Source organism: Periplaneta americana, chromosome 12, assembly GCF_040183065.1.
Source record: "Periplaneta americana isolate PAMFEO1 chromosome 12, P.americana_PAMFEO1_priV1, whole genome shotgun sequence".
Taxonomy (NCBI): Eukaryota; Metazoa; Arthropoda; class Insecta; order Blattodea; family Blattidae; genus Periplaneta; species Periplaneta americana.
In genome coordinates, this window is record NC_091128.1 from 56,496,813 (window position 1) to 56,514,780 (window position 17,968).

At 35.3% G+C, this 17,968-nt stretch overlaps 1 protein-coding gene across 8 annotated transcripts in view; it reads left to right on the forward strand.

The window, feature by feature from the left end:
* gw (trinucleotide repeat containing adaptor protein gawky) overlaps positions 1-17,968 on the forward strand; it is a 233,528-nt gene that overhangs the window by 83,416 nt on the left and 132,144 nt on the right. The window lies entirely within an intron of this gene.

Here is a 17,968-nt window from a genome sequence, read left to right on the forward strand (position 1 = left end):
ATTCAGCAGTGCCATGTGGCTGAGAACTCAGTGGTACAGTCTTGCTGATATGATCTTCAAATTCTTCTGATTTTGATGTCAGGTAACATATTATAATGTTTTCAGCATCACTACGAAATTGTGAAATATTTGAGTCCCTGGAATTCTCTGGCAATGACCAAATCTGACCTTCAGCTTTTTCATATGCTGACAGTTTTCATCCTTTTTAACAAGAATGTAAAAAATTCTTTTTATTTTCTCACTACAGAAGGAGTACATACCTGCTCTGTTATTGTCCATTGCAAACTGACTTTTGTCACCTCTTCATTTGGTACAACCCCCATTTCATCACTTGCATTTTTTTCATAACATTATGCAAAAAAGTTTCATTCAGCATCAATTCTATAGTCTTTCTTGTGGTTGCAGATGTTAACAAGGTTTTTCTTGTTTTTGTATTAACCTTCACTTCTGTCTGAGAAATATACTATTTTATCAGCTTCTGGGAAAGCTTTTTTTATGTGATTGATCACGTTTGCTTGAAAGGCATGGACAACTAACGTGTTATGTTCCAAGTAATCACTCAGTACTGTAACATGGGGTGAATAGAAACAAATTTTTACTATTTTTTATTTCTATATGTCAAATAATAAATATTATAATGAGTGTTTATTTGTTCACAGAAACACTTATTATATGTAATCTTTGTGACAAAGAAATAAAAAATATTAAAAATTCGTCCCTATTCACCCCATTTTACGGTACAGTATATGAACTTCGTGCTTTGAATGCAATCTCCCTCTTTGTAATAGTAAACTAACAAATGTACTGTAAAGATACTTCTGAATTTCTTCCTGAATGATGTAACCGAAGTTTTCAACAAAGTCTGTCAGGAATATGCATTCTGAATGTGTAAGGTTTGCCTTCTTTTCTTTAAGAACTTGTTTCTAACTTTAGAGACATAGTGATGTATTTTTAAAGACTAATTTTTCAGTAATTGATTCACAAAATTCTCCAAAAGACTTAATGACGATGATTATTTTTTATCAGCTGTGAGCCACTGTTTGTACTGAGTGAGATCTGGCATCCAGATTTCTTCCTCAGACTGCTTCAGCAAGTCAAACAGTTCCTCTTTACCTGGGCATTTGTCACACAAATTCATCATTAAGTTGTATATACTGATATGACAAACAGTTAGTTCTGGGAGGTCTTTGTAATTTACTCTTTCACTCATAACTTCACATTTTGATGGTACAGATAAACACACACTGAATGAGTTCCTGATGCTCCAGCCACAACACACAATTTTGGTTGCAATTCGTAGAACTTGGACATTTTACACTATGAGCCTGTTTGAAAGCAACAAACAGTCCATCTAAATGTTCATATCAGTCTTTTGTTTCAGGACTTTGGTGTTGTCTGTTACAGCTTTGTAGCAATCTTCAGTTTCTAGGACACAATCTACTGTATTTATCTTCATAAAATCTATTCACTTTCTCTATAGTATCATCATTGGTTCTTATTCCTTTTCTCTTATCTCTTACTAGCCATGTAACAGTAAGAAACATTAAATTCAGAAGTAATTCTTCTTCTTGCCAAGAATTTTGGATGTAAACTGAATTTTTACTTTCTTTTTAGGAACGAAAACACACTTCTATTTCAAATTGTGAGTTAGTTCTACTCAAATGTTAATTTCGACAAATTGTCTGAAGAAATATTGCAACTGCACTGTTTACGTATACCTTAAAAAGTTGTTGGTATTGGATGTTTTACACAAAATATCTAATTATTATTAAGCATAAGTACTATATTTATATGATGGTTTGTTAAACATGGCAATGTTTAATTGTACAAGTACAGTGAAACCTGTTCAAATCGGAACCTGAATAATCCGGAATCCTGTCTATATCGGAACAATTTATTGGTCCGGCGAAATTCGTGTGTATTATGTGCAATTTTCTCTGAATAAAACAGAAACTGTCCAACGCGGAAACGGAAACTGCCTGCTACTGTTCAAAACGGAAATAATATTTTGGACACACTATATTTTGAAACAGTGCGTAATTTCAAAGAATATAGGAAATAATAATAATAATAATAATAATAATAATAATAATAATAATAATAATAATAATAATGATTTATTTAACCTGGCAGAGTTAAGGCCATACGGCCTTCTCTAACACTCAACCAGGAGTAAAGACTGAGTTACAAAAACACTACAAATTAACAAATTACACTACAATTTTACACACAAAACTGAATAAGATAATAATAATAAAAAATAAACAACAAATAAGAAGAAATCAGACATAATATATAACATACAGAAAGAAAGAAAAAAGCATAATAATATGTGAACAGCAGGTCAAAATAAATGAGGCATACAAAAAAAAGACAATTATTCATAATAATAATAATAATAATAATAATAATAATAATAATAATAAAGAATAGTGATAATGATAATAATAATAATAATAATAATAATAATAATAATAATAGTAGTAATAAAATAGTGCAGTACAAAGTATACAGTGAATACAATATTTCTAAGTACACACAATAAGGAAAATTAAGATTATATATAGCTCAACTTATCACATGAGAGATATAACATTATCGGAAAATATGAAAACAAAAATATAAAATAAGTTGAATATCATTAGAACATAAAAAAAAATGTGAATACGTGGAAACATGCAATACAACACTTGTCATAATAGTAAGTTAGTTTGGCAACTCGTCATAAGATAATTTTCTAACTTGGATTTGAAAGAATTCAATGTTCGGCAGCCCTTGACTTCAGGTGGCAGAGAGTTCCAGTGACGAGAGGTAGCAACAGTGAAGGATGAGGAATACAGAGACGATGCGTGAAGTGGAATTTGTAGCGTGTTATCGCGTTGTGCTCGAGTATTAATATTATGATAGCGAGAGAGAGTATGAAATCGAGCGAATAAATAATAGGGGGATGAAGAGTGCATAATTCGATATAAGAGAGAAAGTGAGTGCAGATTTCTCCTCTCATGTAACCTAAGCCATGATAACTTCTTGAAAGAAGGTGAGATATGATCATAGTATCGAACATTACAAATGAAGCGGACGCACGCGTTATGAACACGCTGTAGTTTCTGAGCGGAATCAATCCTGAGATCACTGAACAAAACGTCGCAATAATCGAAGTGAGGTAGAATGAGTGTCTGTACCAGCGTCTGTTTTAATTTAGATGGATAATGATACAATCTTTTTAGTGAATGGAGAATAGAGAATGCCTTCTTACATGTATATTTCATATGCGTATCCCAATTTAGATTAGATTCGAAATGTACTCCGAGATTTTTTACGGTAGAGCTAAACGGGATGATTGTTTTATTCAGTTTCACAGGTGGAATATTCAGGTCGTTGACTTCAGGAATTAATCTACGGTTCGCGAACAGAATAGCCTGTGATTTACATGCGTTTAGGTTAAGCCCAAATTGTTGAGACCAGGAAGAGATGGAATCAAGATCTTCATTCAGACTATTAATGCTATCGTTTAGTGCGTCGGGACGGGCTGAAATATACAATTGAACGTCGTCTGCATATATTTGATATCTGCAGTGCTTAAATGAGTTGGAAATTCCATTTATATAAATAGAGAAGAGCAAGGGGCCTAATACTGATCCCTGAGGAACTCCTGTGTCTACAGTACGCCAGGATGAGAAACGATTATTAGATATGACACGCTGCTGGCGGCCAGTAAGGTAGGAGTACATCCAGGTGATAGCACTATCAGAAAGGTGTAGCGTTTGTAGTTTAGTCAATAGTAGATCGAAGTCAACAGAATCAAAGGCTTTGCTATAGTCCAATAAAACTAGTACAGTAGCCTGTCGTTTATCCATGGCTGCGCGTATGTCCTCAGTAACATTCAACAAAGCAGTAGAAGTGCTATGGCCATTTCTGAATCCTGATTGTAAAGGGTCTAAAAGATTAAATTCTATTAGGTAGTCTGACAACTGCTTATGAATGATGCGTTCCAGAGCTTTAGATAAAACGGGAAGAATGGAGATTGGCCTATAGTCTTTTGCAGAAGTAGGTGAATTTACTTTAGGAAGTGGGCGTACCAAGGCTGTTTTCCAGAGTTGCGGATAAACAGACGTGATAATTGAAGAATTGAAAATATGAGTTATTACGGGAAGCACGACATCGACTAACTTATATGTAGGTCACTAAGATAAAACAAGTTTTCTTTGCAAAATTTTAGAGGGTGCGAGGGTGTGTTGGCCTGTCAGTCATAAATTTTATTATCCTGTTGACTAGGCAGACGAGTCCCTTCAAAGATTTTCAATGCTTCACACCCGTAAACTGTCGTAGCTGAACAGAGCACAAGTGTAGTGATTTCCTGGTAAAAAAAAAAGTCTATGTGAAATACTGTAATGCTGAAGTTCAGTTGTGAAAACTCAGGTGTGACACTTTAAAACTAAAGATCATAATGCGGCCAATATTGGTGACATACTGTAAAAGAAACCACAAAACAACTGTTTACGTGGAAATAAATGAACTGTTGTTGGAGTGGGTTCTTCATGACCTTTCAAAGAACATGCCGATTTCTGGATTTATTCTGCACAGCAAGCCATTGAACTGGCAAAGAAATTAGATAAACCAGAATTCAAGGCTTCTAATGGATGGCTCTGTGCAGTATTATAGTATAGTGTTAGATATTAAATTGAATGAGATTAGTAAACTTTATTAGTGTTTAATGACTAATGAGTGAGTTACGATAACATTTATACAGAAAATGAGATTTTAATCAAGATGATTCACCAACGGAATAATCGACAGAAAGCTGATTTAATGCGAGTAGTGTTAAACGGAATATTTTGTACTTCTTGCAGTTTGCGGCATGCCATTTTGTTTTTCATATATACGAATGATAAAATATTCCATTTTAATGTAACACCTCAATAATACGGAAACCTGTCCACAACGGAAAAAAAATTAGGACCATGTCACTTCCGTCTTGAACAGGTTTCACTGTATTACAGTATAAACCTATTTTTCATTAATTTCCCCCTGTTGTAACTTTGTTCCCCATGAAATATCAAACTCCAATTCTTTTTTACAGGCACCTCTGATAGAGGACTCTTAATATTAAAAATTTGTAATTTTCATTGGGTCTCCCACTAGAGATAATTAAGGTTTACATTAAGAGAAAAATTGAAAATCGAGTCATTTTAAACTGCTCAAACTAAAAAAGGTAACGAGTAAGAGAATTCAAATATTAGTTGCTTAAATTTTGAGTGTGAGGCTGTTCTCTAACAACGAAGTAGCAATCCTGGTATTTCATTCCTTCTGCTGCTGCTGCTGCTATTTTGTTAAATATGGTAAGCAACCTTAATGTTAGGAATCACCACTGTTAAAAATTAAACATTTTTAAAAATGGTCAATCTACCAATTAATTTATTCCTGAACCATTTGGTATGGATTGACCCTAAGAGCACTGTTGGGTGGTGGGCTTAGAGAGTTCGTGCATCTGCCATGTGCTAGATGTCCTGTCATAGCCACCACTCCAGACATGATGAATCGCTGGGATGCCATTATTCATGTGGATTGGTACAGGACAACAACACAAATGGCTCTACAGCTATCAGCTTTGGAAGCATTTATTCAATTATTTAGGCTCTCGGACATTCAGAAGTCTGCTCAAAATGGGTTCCGTGAAGTCTCACTGTAGTCCACAAGCTGCGGAGGATTGTTGCAGGTGACGAAATATGGGTGCAGGATTTTGAGCTAGAGACAAAGAAGCAGTCAATGTAGTGGCTTAATCCTCAATTATCCAGAAAGAAGAAATTCAAGATAGCCCTTTCTGTAGGAAAAGTCATGTTTACTGCGGTGTCTTTGGGGATTGTGAAGAAGTCATTTTTGGGGATCTGATGCCAAGAGGAACAACCATTAACTGAAGGACATTCATCAACACCCTCAACAAACTCTAATGTTTCTGGCGAGTTCAGCCTGTCAGGAATCCACCAGACGTGTTGCTCCAGCATGACAGTGCACGTCCTCTCACAAGTTTGTGAACCCGGGAATATATCACCTAAATGAGCTGAACCATGCTGCCCCATTCACCCTACAGCCCAGATCTGTCACTGTCAGGTCAGACTTCCACCTCTTTGGATCTCTTAAAGATGCTTTGCGTGGAATTCATTTTGAAAGTGACAAAAGTGTAATTTATACAATGAGGAAGTGGCTATGCATGTAGAACAGGAGCTGGTATTTGCAAGGAATACATGCACTTGTTCCATGCTTGCATAAAACTGTACAACGTGATGGAGACTAGCCTATGTTGAAAAATAGTATGTGAAGAAGAAACATTCATTGTCACAAAACTGAAACAGTTTTCATTAAATGAGGTATCTAGAGCACAAGGGATATTAAAGACATAAACCTGATGTTGAGATAATTTAGTTTAAATTTAAGTGACAATGGAAAATTGTACGCAGAGTCTGTGATGTCAGTTTTGTGCTTACATGTTGAGTTTTGATCTTGTGAAATAGTTCACTGCAGATTTTGAAGAAATTTTAAAATTAAGATATATTGAAAATAACCACTTTATAATAAGTCATTGCACTTGTATCTCTTGCGTTCCAAACTATTTTTCAGATTACATAAGGGTTCAAACTAAATTAAAAAATATGTGTGTATTTTACAAAGTACAGTCTAAATTAAATAATCGTACGAGTATGGGAAAAGGTGAAGGCTTTGAAACATATAGAATATCCCATTTATTTTGCCCACCCAATGAGTTCCATATTTTTTGCACCCCTCAGTGTTTTGTTTACATGATGCATTTTGAACTGGCCTTGAAGGAGTTAAATGAGTTATTGAATAAAGTGTCAATGGTGCCTTTAAAAATTAAGTTGTTACTCGTATCTCCTAAATGAACAAGGTTTGCAAGAAAGACGTACCAAAAGTATCAATTCCCCAGTGTACTTAAACAACTTTTTGTTTGAAACTGTTTTTCATTTGGTGCCTTAAAATATGGAATTCATAGCATACATGTTTACTGAAAGTACGAAATAAAATGACACTTTGCAGCACTGCAATACCATTATTGGGCCTTGTCTCATAAATGGTACCTTAAATGCCAGCTAATATGCCAGATTCTTAATAACCATTTTCCCTGGTACCCTTGAGGAACAGAATGGTTATGTGATATGAGAATGACGAATGCCCAGCACACAACACCTTAAAAGCTTGTCGTGATGTGGACTGAAAATAATGTAGTAAGTGGATTGGCCATTGTAAATCAGTTTGTTGGCCTGCTTGTTCTCCTGACTTTGTCCCACTAGATTTTTTTCTGTGGGGAGTGATCAAGGATGCTGTGTATCGAAATGTTACAACACCAGAAGACATGCAGTACATATTATTGATGCGTGTACATCCATTTAATATGAAACAGTATGACGATCTAGGGCTTCATTTGTCCAAAGTTCGGTAACAGACTGCAGTCATGTAACATCCTAGTAGAAAGAATGGAACATAATGATTATGACTGCAACATCCTTTGTGCTCAAAACCAAAGAGCTGACTGGTGAAATAATTCTTTGCATATCTGTAATGCTGCACCTATTTGAGTAAAACATATAGTTTTTGAGCACTGATTAAAGGAGAATTTTAGTTTCACTCTCCTATGTTTAACTCAAATATTTTGAAAAATGCACTTATACCCATTTAGTTTTAGACCCCTCAAATATGTTCTGGGAAAAAACTGTGGGACATTAATTTTTTTAATTATTCTCGTAGCATATAAGCAAGCATGCATACTTACACATGTGCATACATACATGGTTATATTACCAAATATTCTAATAGCTATCATCAGTAGTGAACGTTTGTTCATGATTTTCCTCTTGGTTATCGTCATTTTATTTCTCCTCTTCTTTTTGTAGTATTTTGTTACTTTTAATGAAGTGTAGTCCTTTCAAGACTGTTGGACTAATAAAGCTGTTTCATCCCTTTTGCCTGTACTCAATGAAAGTTTACTGCCAAAACACAAATCTTCTTTAGATTTTATCTTGACCAGGGATGTGCTAATTTGCTGGCCATGTGCATCAATGTCGGTTAGTGTAACCAATTGTTTCCCAAACAAATTTCGCAATGAGTTCCCCAAAATTTTTCCCTACGGATTTCGAACTTCTCTACTTAAATGTCATTTCCACCGATTTTCAGTTACAGAAAACTATAAATCTTAGTCATTAATTTGTTTTTATTTAAGTTTATATAAAGAGTTTCCAGTGTTATTGAATAAAGTCTTATGGATGATTGGTGAAAACAAGCTGCCAAAATAGCTCAATTTACTTCTAGGGTCAGATCAAACATCTCTTAAATCTTGATGAAAGCGAACTCATTAAGATTGGAGTTACTTGGAATAGATGGCGTAGATTACTATAGATAACATAATATGTAATCTGTTTTTGAAGGAAATTAATGTGGATAGAAGTTGGCCATAATAGCACATCTTCTTATTTTGCATTAAATCAAGGGCTACGGCAATGGGTTTCAGAACTACAAGATATTGAAACTCAATATCTTTGAAGGTTGGCAATCCCAGTTTTTCACATATACTGTTTATATCATGTTTGAATTGCAATATTTGAGTGATTGAGCCATAAAGAGAATTCCATCGAGTTGGGCAAGGAAACTTTAATGAATATTTGAAGACATCTGATATAATTTCTGAGGATTTGGGTCTCCTAGACGCATTCCATAATGCTGAACACTTAGCAAGTGTTGGATGATGGATCCTTGATGCTGTTGGAGATTTCTTTATGGCATTAAGGAAATCAGTTGTGGCAAGAAAACTAAGTGTATGGCTAGCACATCTGAAATGGGTAGGCAAATAAGACAGAAGTTCATTCTTTAAATACAAATCCAAAACTTGAAGGACAAGAAGAAGAAGAAGAAGAAAATATTTTGAGTATTTGAAATATAAAATACATCAATTTTATGTATTTAAATACAAAATACTTTCTAAAATCCTTGCAAATTACAAAATACAAATGTATTTCAAATACTGCCCAGCCCTGTATATAGTATAATGATGCATGTGACTTGTTTGGATCACACCTTACACAGAGTTTTTTTTTTATTCAATGCAGTGGCACTTTACTAGAGTCATTGGCCGTACAATGGCGATAAAAACTAAAAGCAAAGAAAACGAAATAAAGTAAACAATGTGCAAGTGAAACTATGAAGGAGTGGATGTCAGCACTGCTGCATTCTTTCTCTGGCTCCCAGTACCTATCCACAAAGCTGACAGATGAAAGTGTTGGACAAGTCTTGATGTGGTTTGAGTCCATGGTGTCGGAACATCCACGGAGCATGCAATGGGGGCTGGATAGTACGCCAAGGCGGTAGAGGTGATTAGCCAGACAGTCATGACCTACTGCGGTGCGGAATGTCACAACAGCTTCTCTTCTGGGCCATTTGGGGAGAGTGGAGTTTAGTGCGTCCTTCCAGTGTTTATCTTTAATTTAGTTCTCCAAACTCTTATGGAAACATTGTCTCACTCGACTGCTTATATTTGTAGATGCTCTATGGAATGGCAGCATGTTAGAATATGAAAGGGGGATAGTTGTTCCTTTCTTTGCCAGAAAGTCTGCTGCTTCATTCCTGGCAATACCGCAGTGAGTAGGTATCCATTGCAGATGTACAGTTTTATTTAGTTTCTTGATGTCTTCTCTGCATTGTTGAATGTCATCATTAGCTGGTTGTAGTAAGTAGTTTCCAATTGAGGGGCGTTTTCACAAAACTCGTTATCTACATTTTTTTCGATTTTGAGGTTTTAGCGTATCCTTATGTTTTTGGGTCAGGAGAATCCAATGGTCTATCAGAATTAAGCTAAAGTTGGTAAGTATATCAGTAAATTGATCTTGAAATAAGAGATTTTTCAAAACTCTGTATCTACAGTTGTGTATTTTAGAAAAGAGTTGTCTTGAAAAAAAGACGATTTTGTAGATAACGAGTTTTGTGAAAACGCCCCTCAATCGCTGCATTTGAGTCACTGAGGAGGACAATGTTTGGAAATGGGAAGGACCTGCACAACAGTTGTTCACAGCAGTACATATGGCTCTTACTTCTCCATCAAAAGGTGTATGGTTGTTGCCTAGAGTGAGCATAGGTAGAGACCAATTGGCAATGAATTCCGGCTCCAGTGGGCCCGTGTTTTTTATATTTGGGAGCCGTCAGTATACATAAGCAGCCATTTGTCTTGTGGGTAGCGGATTTGTAATGTTTCTAAGGCAGGAAGACGGAGTACTTCATTACATTCGTCCTGTTTATTTTCTATTGCAATAAGATCTAGTGCATAGTCAATATGATATAACGCAAGTGGGTTGGTTGTTAGTATCAATTGCTGGGGTTTCCAGGATAGATCCAGATTATGCCTTTCAGTGATTACTTTTTTGCAGGAAACCCTCTTGGGTTTTTAATCTGCGGTTGGTGTGTGAGGAGCAAGGGGAGTATTCAATATCAGACAAACCAGTGAGTTTTTCATGAAGTTTTAACGCTGATTGTCTTATTTCTGATTTGATGTCCATGTTACTGGTATGTAGCAATAGTGAGTTTATTGGTGTTGATTTTACAGCACCAGTAATCAGTCTCATGGCTTGATTTTGGACACAGTCTAGCTTGCTGATTGATCAGATGAGTTATAAGGGCACCACAGCAATATATCATGATTGGTTTCACGTATGTCTTATAAGTACAGTTTAGCCTAGATGTAGCATATCCCCATTTGGTTCCAGCAAGCCGCTTTAGTAAGGATAATCTACCACGGGTTCTTGAAGCTATCTTGGAGCAATGATCTTTCCATGTGAGCTTATTATCAAGAGTGATGCCCAGATTCTTGAATGTATGGACATTGTCCAGTTGTGTATTGAAGAGTTGCAGAAGAGATTTGTAGTCAATTCAGTGAGGTTGATAAATTGAGTGTGTCAAAAAGATCTTCTTGAAAGCCCCTTCACATGTTTCATCATTTAAGTTGGTAGCTCCAGACATTTCCTTGTCACCTTCTTCCATTTTGACAAGATGGGGGTCCTGAATAGATGCCTGCAACTATTACTGCCAGAACTTCAAGGCTGTGAAAAACATCATTGATTCGTTTGACAGCAGGGAAGCTGCTTCAATTAGACTAGTCCAAGAATTAATGTCTAAACCTGACATTTCAGGCCAACTTTCATATATCAAATCCAATTTTGGGTTTCTTCCTGCTGCTATAACTGCTTTGGAGCAATCAGAAGTGCCACTAATGAAGCAGATACAACTATTGAAAAAGACTGTGAATAACTTTGATGTTGTTTGTTGTAAAGTGTGGCAAGAAGTATCAAAGAAAATGGAAAAGGTGGTAGAAAAAAACAAAGGGTCTCGTACATTGTGTTCCATTTCAATGATTTTGTCAGGTGAAAAGTTTTCTCTTAATGATTCAGAATTAGATTCAAATGGTATTGCCTATTTTAAATATGCTCCTCTTGTGTCAGCTGAAGTAGAAAGTTTTTCGAAGTACAAGGCTTTGTTGGCTGACAGTAGGAAATCCATTTGAATTGAACATTTGCACAAGGTATTCATTGTACATTTCATCTCAGGATTCATAAACTTATTATTATTATTATTATTATTATTATTACTATTATAATTACCATTATTGTTATTATTATTATTATCATTATTATTATAACTATTTCTTACCAGTGTTTATTATTGTCACACTAACATTAGTTATCCAATTTTCATCATTTACTTTCATGTTGTTTTATGATCTAGATATTAATGTAATAACTATGTAAGCAAATGTATTTAATTAGAATTAGAGTCTGGCTGGGCGGAAGAGAAGGCCTACTGGCCTTAGCTCTGCCAGATTAAATAAATAAATTATTAAATTATTAAAAGAAGCATGCGAAAAAATCATAGCATACGCCAACTACTGATAATTTTAATAAAATATAAAGCATACTACAAAATCAAATTTCATACTTTAGCTTGCTTCTCATGTGCATTTTACTCTTAAATAAATAAATAGGTCAATGTCATAAACTGATTTACTAATTTATTTTACATCTGAAATTATTACCAAATTATTATATTGTTAGATCATGTTTTTTATGTTATAGTGCATATTTCTGGAATTTTTAGGTCATAAGTGCATATTTTATACTGCATATTTTGGAGATTTTTTAGGTCATAAAAAACCCAATCTTAGTGATCAATAATTTGTTCATGTAAGTTTGGCTTCAGTTATTGCTTCTGTGAATAGATGGTGAAGAAAAGAGCCAGTGTCGCCAATAGTACATAAATACACCTGCATTATAAAACTCAAAATTTCACCCCCCCTCTAATGACTGTAAAAAACACTAGATTTAGTGGAAAACTGCTGATATTGGCACTTGTGGGGTTCGGGAGTAAAACATGGCAAGTTAAGTTTTAGTGTTTTGAAGTTATTAGGAGGTAAACATTCATACATGCAATAGTTTGTATAGTTACTAGGAAAGTAAAATCTGTATACTACTGCCATCTGTTGAAATGTTGGAAAAATAACTACCCAGATGCAGAATGTAAGATACCATATTATATGCTACATGTCTCATTTTTGACCAAAATGTGAGTTACCATATTTTACGCCTGAGCCTCTCAGTTATCAGAGTAATTTGTACTTAATCTGCATCAACATCTTCCTAAATACTTTTTTACCTGTCCCAATAATAGGATTATTTATTGGGAAGTCATGGAACTATTTTAAAGTTTGTGAATTATATCTTTGGTTCTGACATAACCCTGCTCGCATATGAATGTGATCAGGGCTTATGCTGTGGTTAGAAAGTTCGCTTACACTATCAGAAAATAGATCAGATATCGTTGAATGCCAGTCTACTACACTCTGTTTCTGGAATCTGTGGAGTAAATCGACGCATTTGAGTGGAGCCTATGACAAGTGAATGGACGGAGCCTATCAGTGCGGGAGTGTATTGGGGCTGCATCGGCTCACAGCCGCTAATGTATAAGATGTACATGACAGAAGATGATAGGTAGGGGTGGTATTTTAGATGCTTGTCTTCAATCAGTGCTTTACCCCAGAGCTGTCATTGGACTGGTCCCCTCCATTCACCACTTGCGCAAAGGACTTGTTTCAGTTCCTATACTCTACAGAGTCTATAAACGGAGTATACCTATGCTGACTAGACTAGTCTTCTTTCTTTGAAGTCAAATATCCTACCCTCCCCCAACTGAGCTGTTATGGGACTCGTCGCTGGCAATACAATAGCTATGCAGCGGTTGGAACTAACGGTACAGTCTTAGAGAAAAGTTTTGTCGCACATATACTTTACAAGTTCCAGAAAGGAGTCTGTGCACATGATCAGAGGATGAGTGATCTTGTTCACAAGAGAACAACTAGTTGAGGTAATAAAATTAGTTTTGTTTTGTTGTATGTCGTCCCTTAGTAGTGAGAACAAGTGCCAAGAAAAAGAATTCAGCATAAATAAGTAGTGCAGTAAAGACTGTTAGCAAATAAAGAAGGAAATTAATTTAACAAATATAGCAAAAAAAAAAAAAAAAAAAAAATGCATGACAGTCGGTTCAAACACACAACCGACTGAATCTGAAACAGGAGTGCTCTCTCCACTAGACTAAAGCCGTTGGTGACAGAAATGTTCTGTATGAATCAATGCAATACTCCAGGATATGACTATATCACAAAATTGGACATTAACTTGATTTACTTCAAATTAATTAGACATGGTTCACATTAGTTGTAGAAATAAACTGTCTTGTTATGACCAATAATTTATCAATAAAGTAATGGGTTGTGAAAATCGTTATTTCTTAACTATATGTAGCTTAAATCTTTATTAATAATTTATTATGTTTAATAGTAACACTGAGTAAGAATGTAGGCTACACGAGACCAATCTCTAGGACAGGCTGACAGGAGTCGGCAAGTTATTGTGCTGGTGGAAATTGATATTCTGTGTCGGAGGCGAAATTATGGGGAGTTTGAAAGGCGCTATTTTACAGGGTGTTCGCGTATTTCAACAGGGGAAGATGACGAGACCCTCTGCAGCTCATGAAGAGAACCCGTTCTGCTCTGCGAATCAGTTAAGGGCTGCGACCAACTTTCCTGGCTCTTTTCGAACAGTTATCAACCGTTTAAGAGAGAGAAATATTCGTTCGCTAAGAGCTGCAGCCAAAGAGGCCTTGACAGGAATCACTCCCCAACGTTTATCGTGAGCCCGGCACCAGATACACGATCGACGCTATATAGGATCATAACTCTCGTTACTCCTACTTATTATCGTCGTTGTTCACAGGTAGCCAGTAAATCGAGAGCTTGAGGTGCGAATGTAAGTCTAAATAGGTATTTTCTGTCTTTAATAATTATAGTTCTCTTTACTTTCATATGTAGCCAACTGTAAAATCATTATTAAGATTTATCATAATTATTTTGTAATAAAGTAGATATTAATATCAGTGGCAAGCGGTGATATTTTTCAGGGGGGACCAGCAGTAATGGAACTGTCATGACACTATTTAACAATAAACAGGAGAAATATAAAACATGTTAGCTAGTATGTATTAGAACGAAAATAAGACTTATCAGTTACCACCTTCATGTGTACATCAACGAAATCCTCCTCTCTCCTTTTCTGGCAAATTTTTCTATGACGTCATCGTAAAAATGTCTTTGGCTTTGAATTTTGTTTAATAGAGCCTTTTCGGTCGATAACAGTGAAAGTCACGAAAGCCTGTCCTCGCACTGAGTGTTCCGTATGTAACTCTTTACGTGTTTTAAAGAGGAAAAAGTACGTTCCACTGTTGAGGTGCTCACTGGAATTGTAGCTATTAGGCAGCATAATTTATTAACTTCTGGAAATGCTTCTTCTCCTAACTCGGTGTCTTTCAAAAACTTTGCTATCTCGGTCACTGTCCTGCCTGAAAGTCTGACAACCTATAAACAGCCACTCACTTTGCAAATTTTCGAAATTAAACAAATTTTTGTAGCTTGATTTTAGAGACATAAACAACATTTCGGGAAATCTGGTTTTGAAAGATTCAAACTTTTTCAAATCAATTCGCTCAATACATTTTAGTTTTTCTAAATCACGAAATATGTTTTCCATTTGCCTGATTATCGTGTCAATTATCTCGTGAAGACACAAATATCTCATTCTAGGATCGTCCAATTCACCTTCCTGATGGCACTTTCTCATTCGTATTACTTTCTTCTAGTGTTGCATATATATATATATATATATATATATATCATCAAAATTGTTTCGAGATTCTTGAATGAAAGAAATGGCCTTTTCACTTTTCTTATGCAATAATTTACATCAAAAGTCTTTGTCTGGAGAATATCGAATAATGTATCAGTGAGAGCAAAAATATGACTGAAAATTTCCAACAGAGAACAAAAGGTGAAATCCTTCAATGATGCTAAATATCCTCTGGCAGAAATAAAAGTGTCACTATTCCAGCAGTGTGGGTCATCTGTCTCATTTTCATGCACTGCGTTCACAATCCTAAGTTGTAATTTCAACACGTAACTGACACTGTTGGAAACCTCTTCTTGACTTCTGATGCATTCAATGCATTTACACACTTTGTTGAATGAGAAAAAATGAACAAAAACCACTCAATGTCATGAAAAATATTTTACATTCCTTTATAAATTGCACTGACTGCAATAGAACTAGTTTAAGCTGATGAGCATAACAGTGGACCAAAAACGCATTGGAACATTTTTTTTTTTTTTCATTAGTGCTTGCAACGCATTTAAGTGACCAGAAAATGTTGCAGCCCCATCATATCCTTGAGCTACGAGCTTGTCCTCACACTGAAAGTCCGAAAGGATTTTAAATACATGTTCACTTAATGTAACTGCAGAGCGATTATTGCTGACATCTGTTAAAACCTAAAAACCTCTCCTGAATTTCATCCTCTTTTACATAACGATGACAGTGGAAAGTTGAGATAATTTTGCAATATCCGTTGTTTCGTCCAGCATTTAAGCAACAAAAGGTGAATTTTTTACTTCTTCCTTTATTATACTTTCACTAATACTTTCAATAATATCATTTTGAATTCGACTTGATGTACCTTTGAAAACTTTAGTGCTTTGTAAGTGTGTCTGTCTAATTTGATATCATACTTGGATAGCACGTGGAAGAACTCAGTATAGTGTCCCTGATTAATTGATACACTGTGTTTGTTATGACCTCTGAAAGGTAGCTCTTGCTTTGCCAGTAAGCAAGTTACATCAATTAATTGCTTCATTATTTCTCTATTAGAGTCAACTTCAGTATTGTTTTTCAAAACATCTGCCCTGCATTCACTTAGTTGAAAGTCTATCCTTGTTTTACTGAAAGTTTTACATATCTTTATTGCAGATAAATGCGATTGCGTCTTCTCATGGCGAATCTTTGCTTTGTGAAAATTATGATCTCAGCAAAACCTGTACTATTCCATACTCCTTTGTCGATTTCAAAAAGAACATAAGGCCAGCAAAATAGGTCATTTTTCGATTTACATGCAGTTAGCTATTTTGAAGATTCGTAGTATTCAATTTTGAAATGACGCACATAGTTTTTCATTTTTGTATTCATGGAAACTTCTGGAGTAGACCTATTTTTTACTATAATATTTTGCTTTTCCTAAAAACTTAAACTTCCCAACGAAGTACCGAACCAATGCTTAACAAGTGGTCCAAAACACAACATTGTGACTGTTGGCAGTCGTGACTGATATCGCTGCCAGATGGCAACGATTCAGATGATGGAGTTGCACTGGACTTGCATTTCGAAACGAGTCCCTTTCCATGTTTACTAAACAGTGTAAAACACACAATATTGTTTTAATTCATGTTACACTTCACAGGCACACTTTCAGTACTTAACTACTAATACACAAAAGCAATAAATGTACTAATATATTCTTCCTAACAAGAATGAAGACACGGAAATTGTTTACTGGGGAACGCCCAACCGTATTTACAGATCATGTAGGCAAGGGAATAGCTTTAAATCTGCTAGTCCAGTGCGAGCTGACTTGTTCACGTAGGCTGAATGAGTCCAATTCTACAGACGTTGAGTGCTGAGGGGAGGAAACGGATTGAAGTTGTCAGTTGTCATATCTCGAAACTTTTTAAAATTCAAACATGAGATGTAATGAATTTTATAAGCTGATGATACTTAGAGGACTAGGCTAGTCCTACAAGTCCATTTACGGCACATCACTGATTAATATACTTTTAAGTATGATATAAGCCTAAATCTTTACTGTAAATATTTTGTAATGAAGTAGATATTGACGTAAATTAAAGATAATATAGGCTTAAGCCTAAATCTAAGTACATATTTTCTGTCATTTTTTTTTTCGAATAGTGTCCTCCTTTTTGAAGCTTTGTGTCCTCTATTTTATCAATTTGAATCTGGTTACCCCAACTCTTAAGTATCATTCAAATTTGATCAAATTTGCATTACATACTCTTAGTCGTTCTTCTATCTCTTCCACTGTGCTTTCGAAAAGTGCATTTCAGTGATGTTAAAGTAACTTAACTCTTCATCCGCTTACTTAAAAAATCTGTCTCTTGCATAAGAATCACAGTGAAAGTTGTGTTTGGCTTCAATGATAAGGTGAACGAAATCAGTTGGGATTTCACAGTCTCTTCTGTCTCTCAGTCTGAGCAAAATTACGAACATAAAACATAAAAGATTGCCCTTTCACGAATAATAAATTCAAACAGAGAATGTAGGTACTTATTAAGTGAAAAAAATCATGGGCCATAAGAATAAAACTGAAGGATTTCCTTCGAAGCAAGAGGTTGAAGTATAAGGATGTGCTCCGAAGCAAGAGGTTGAAGTATAAGCATATGCTTCAAATTGTAAGAATAACCTCTACCTTATCTTTCGACCTTATGCTTCTAAGACAGGAGCATGTGCTCATGAATGTTGTTGTGTTGTTT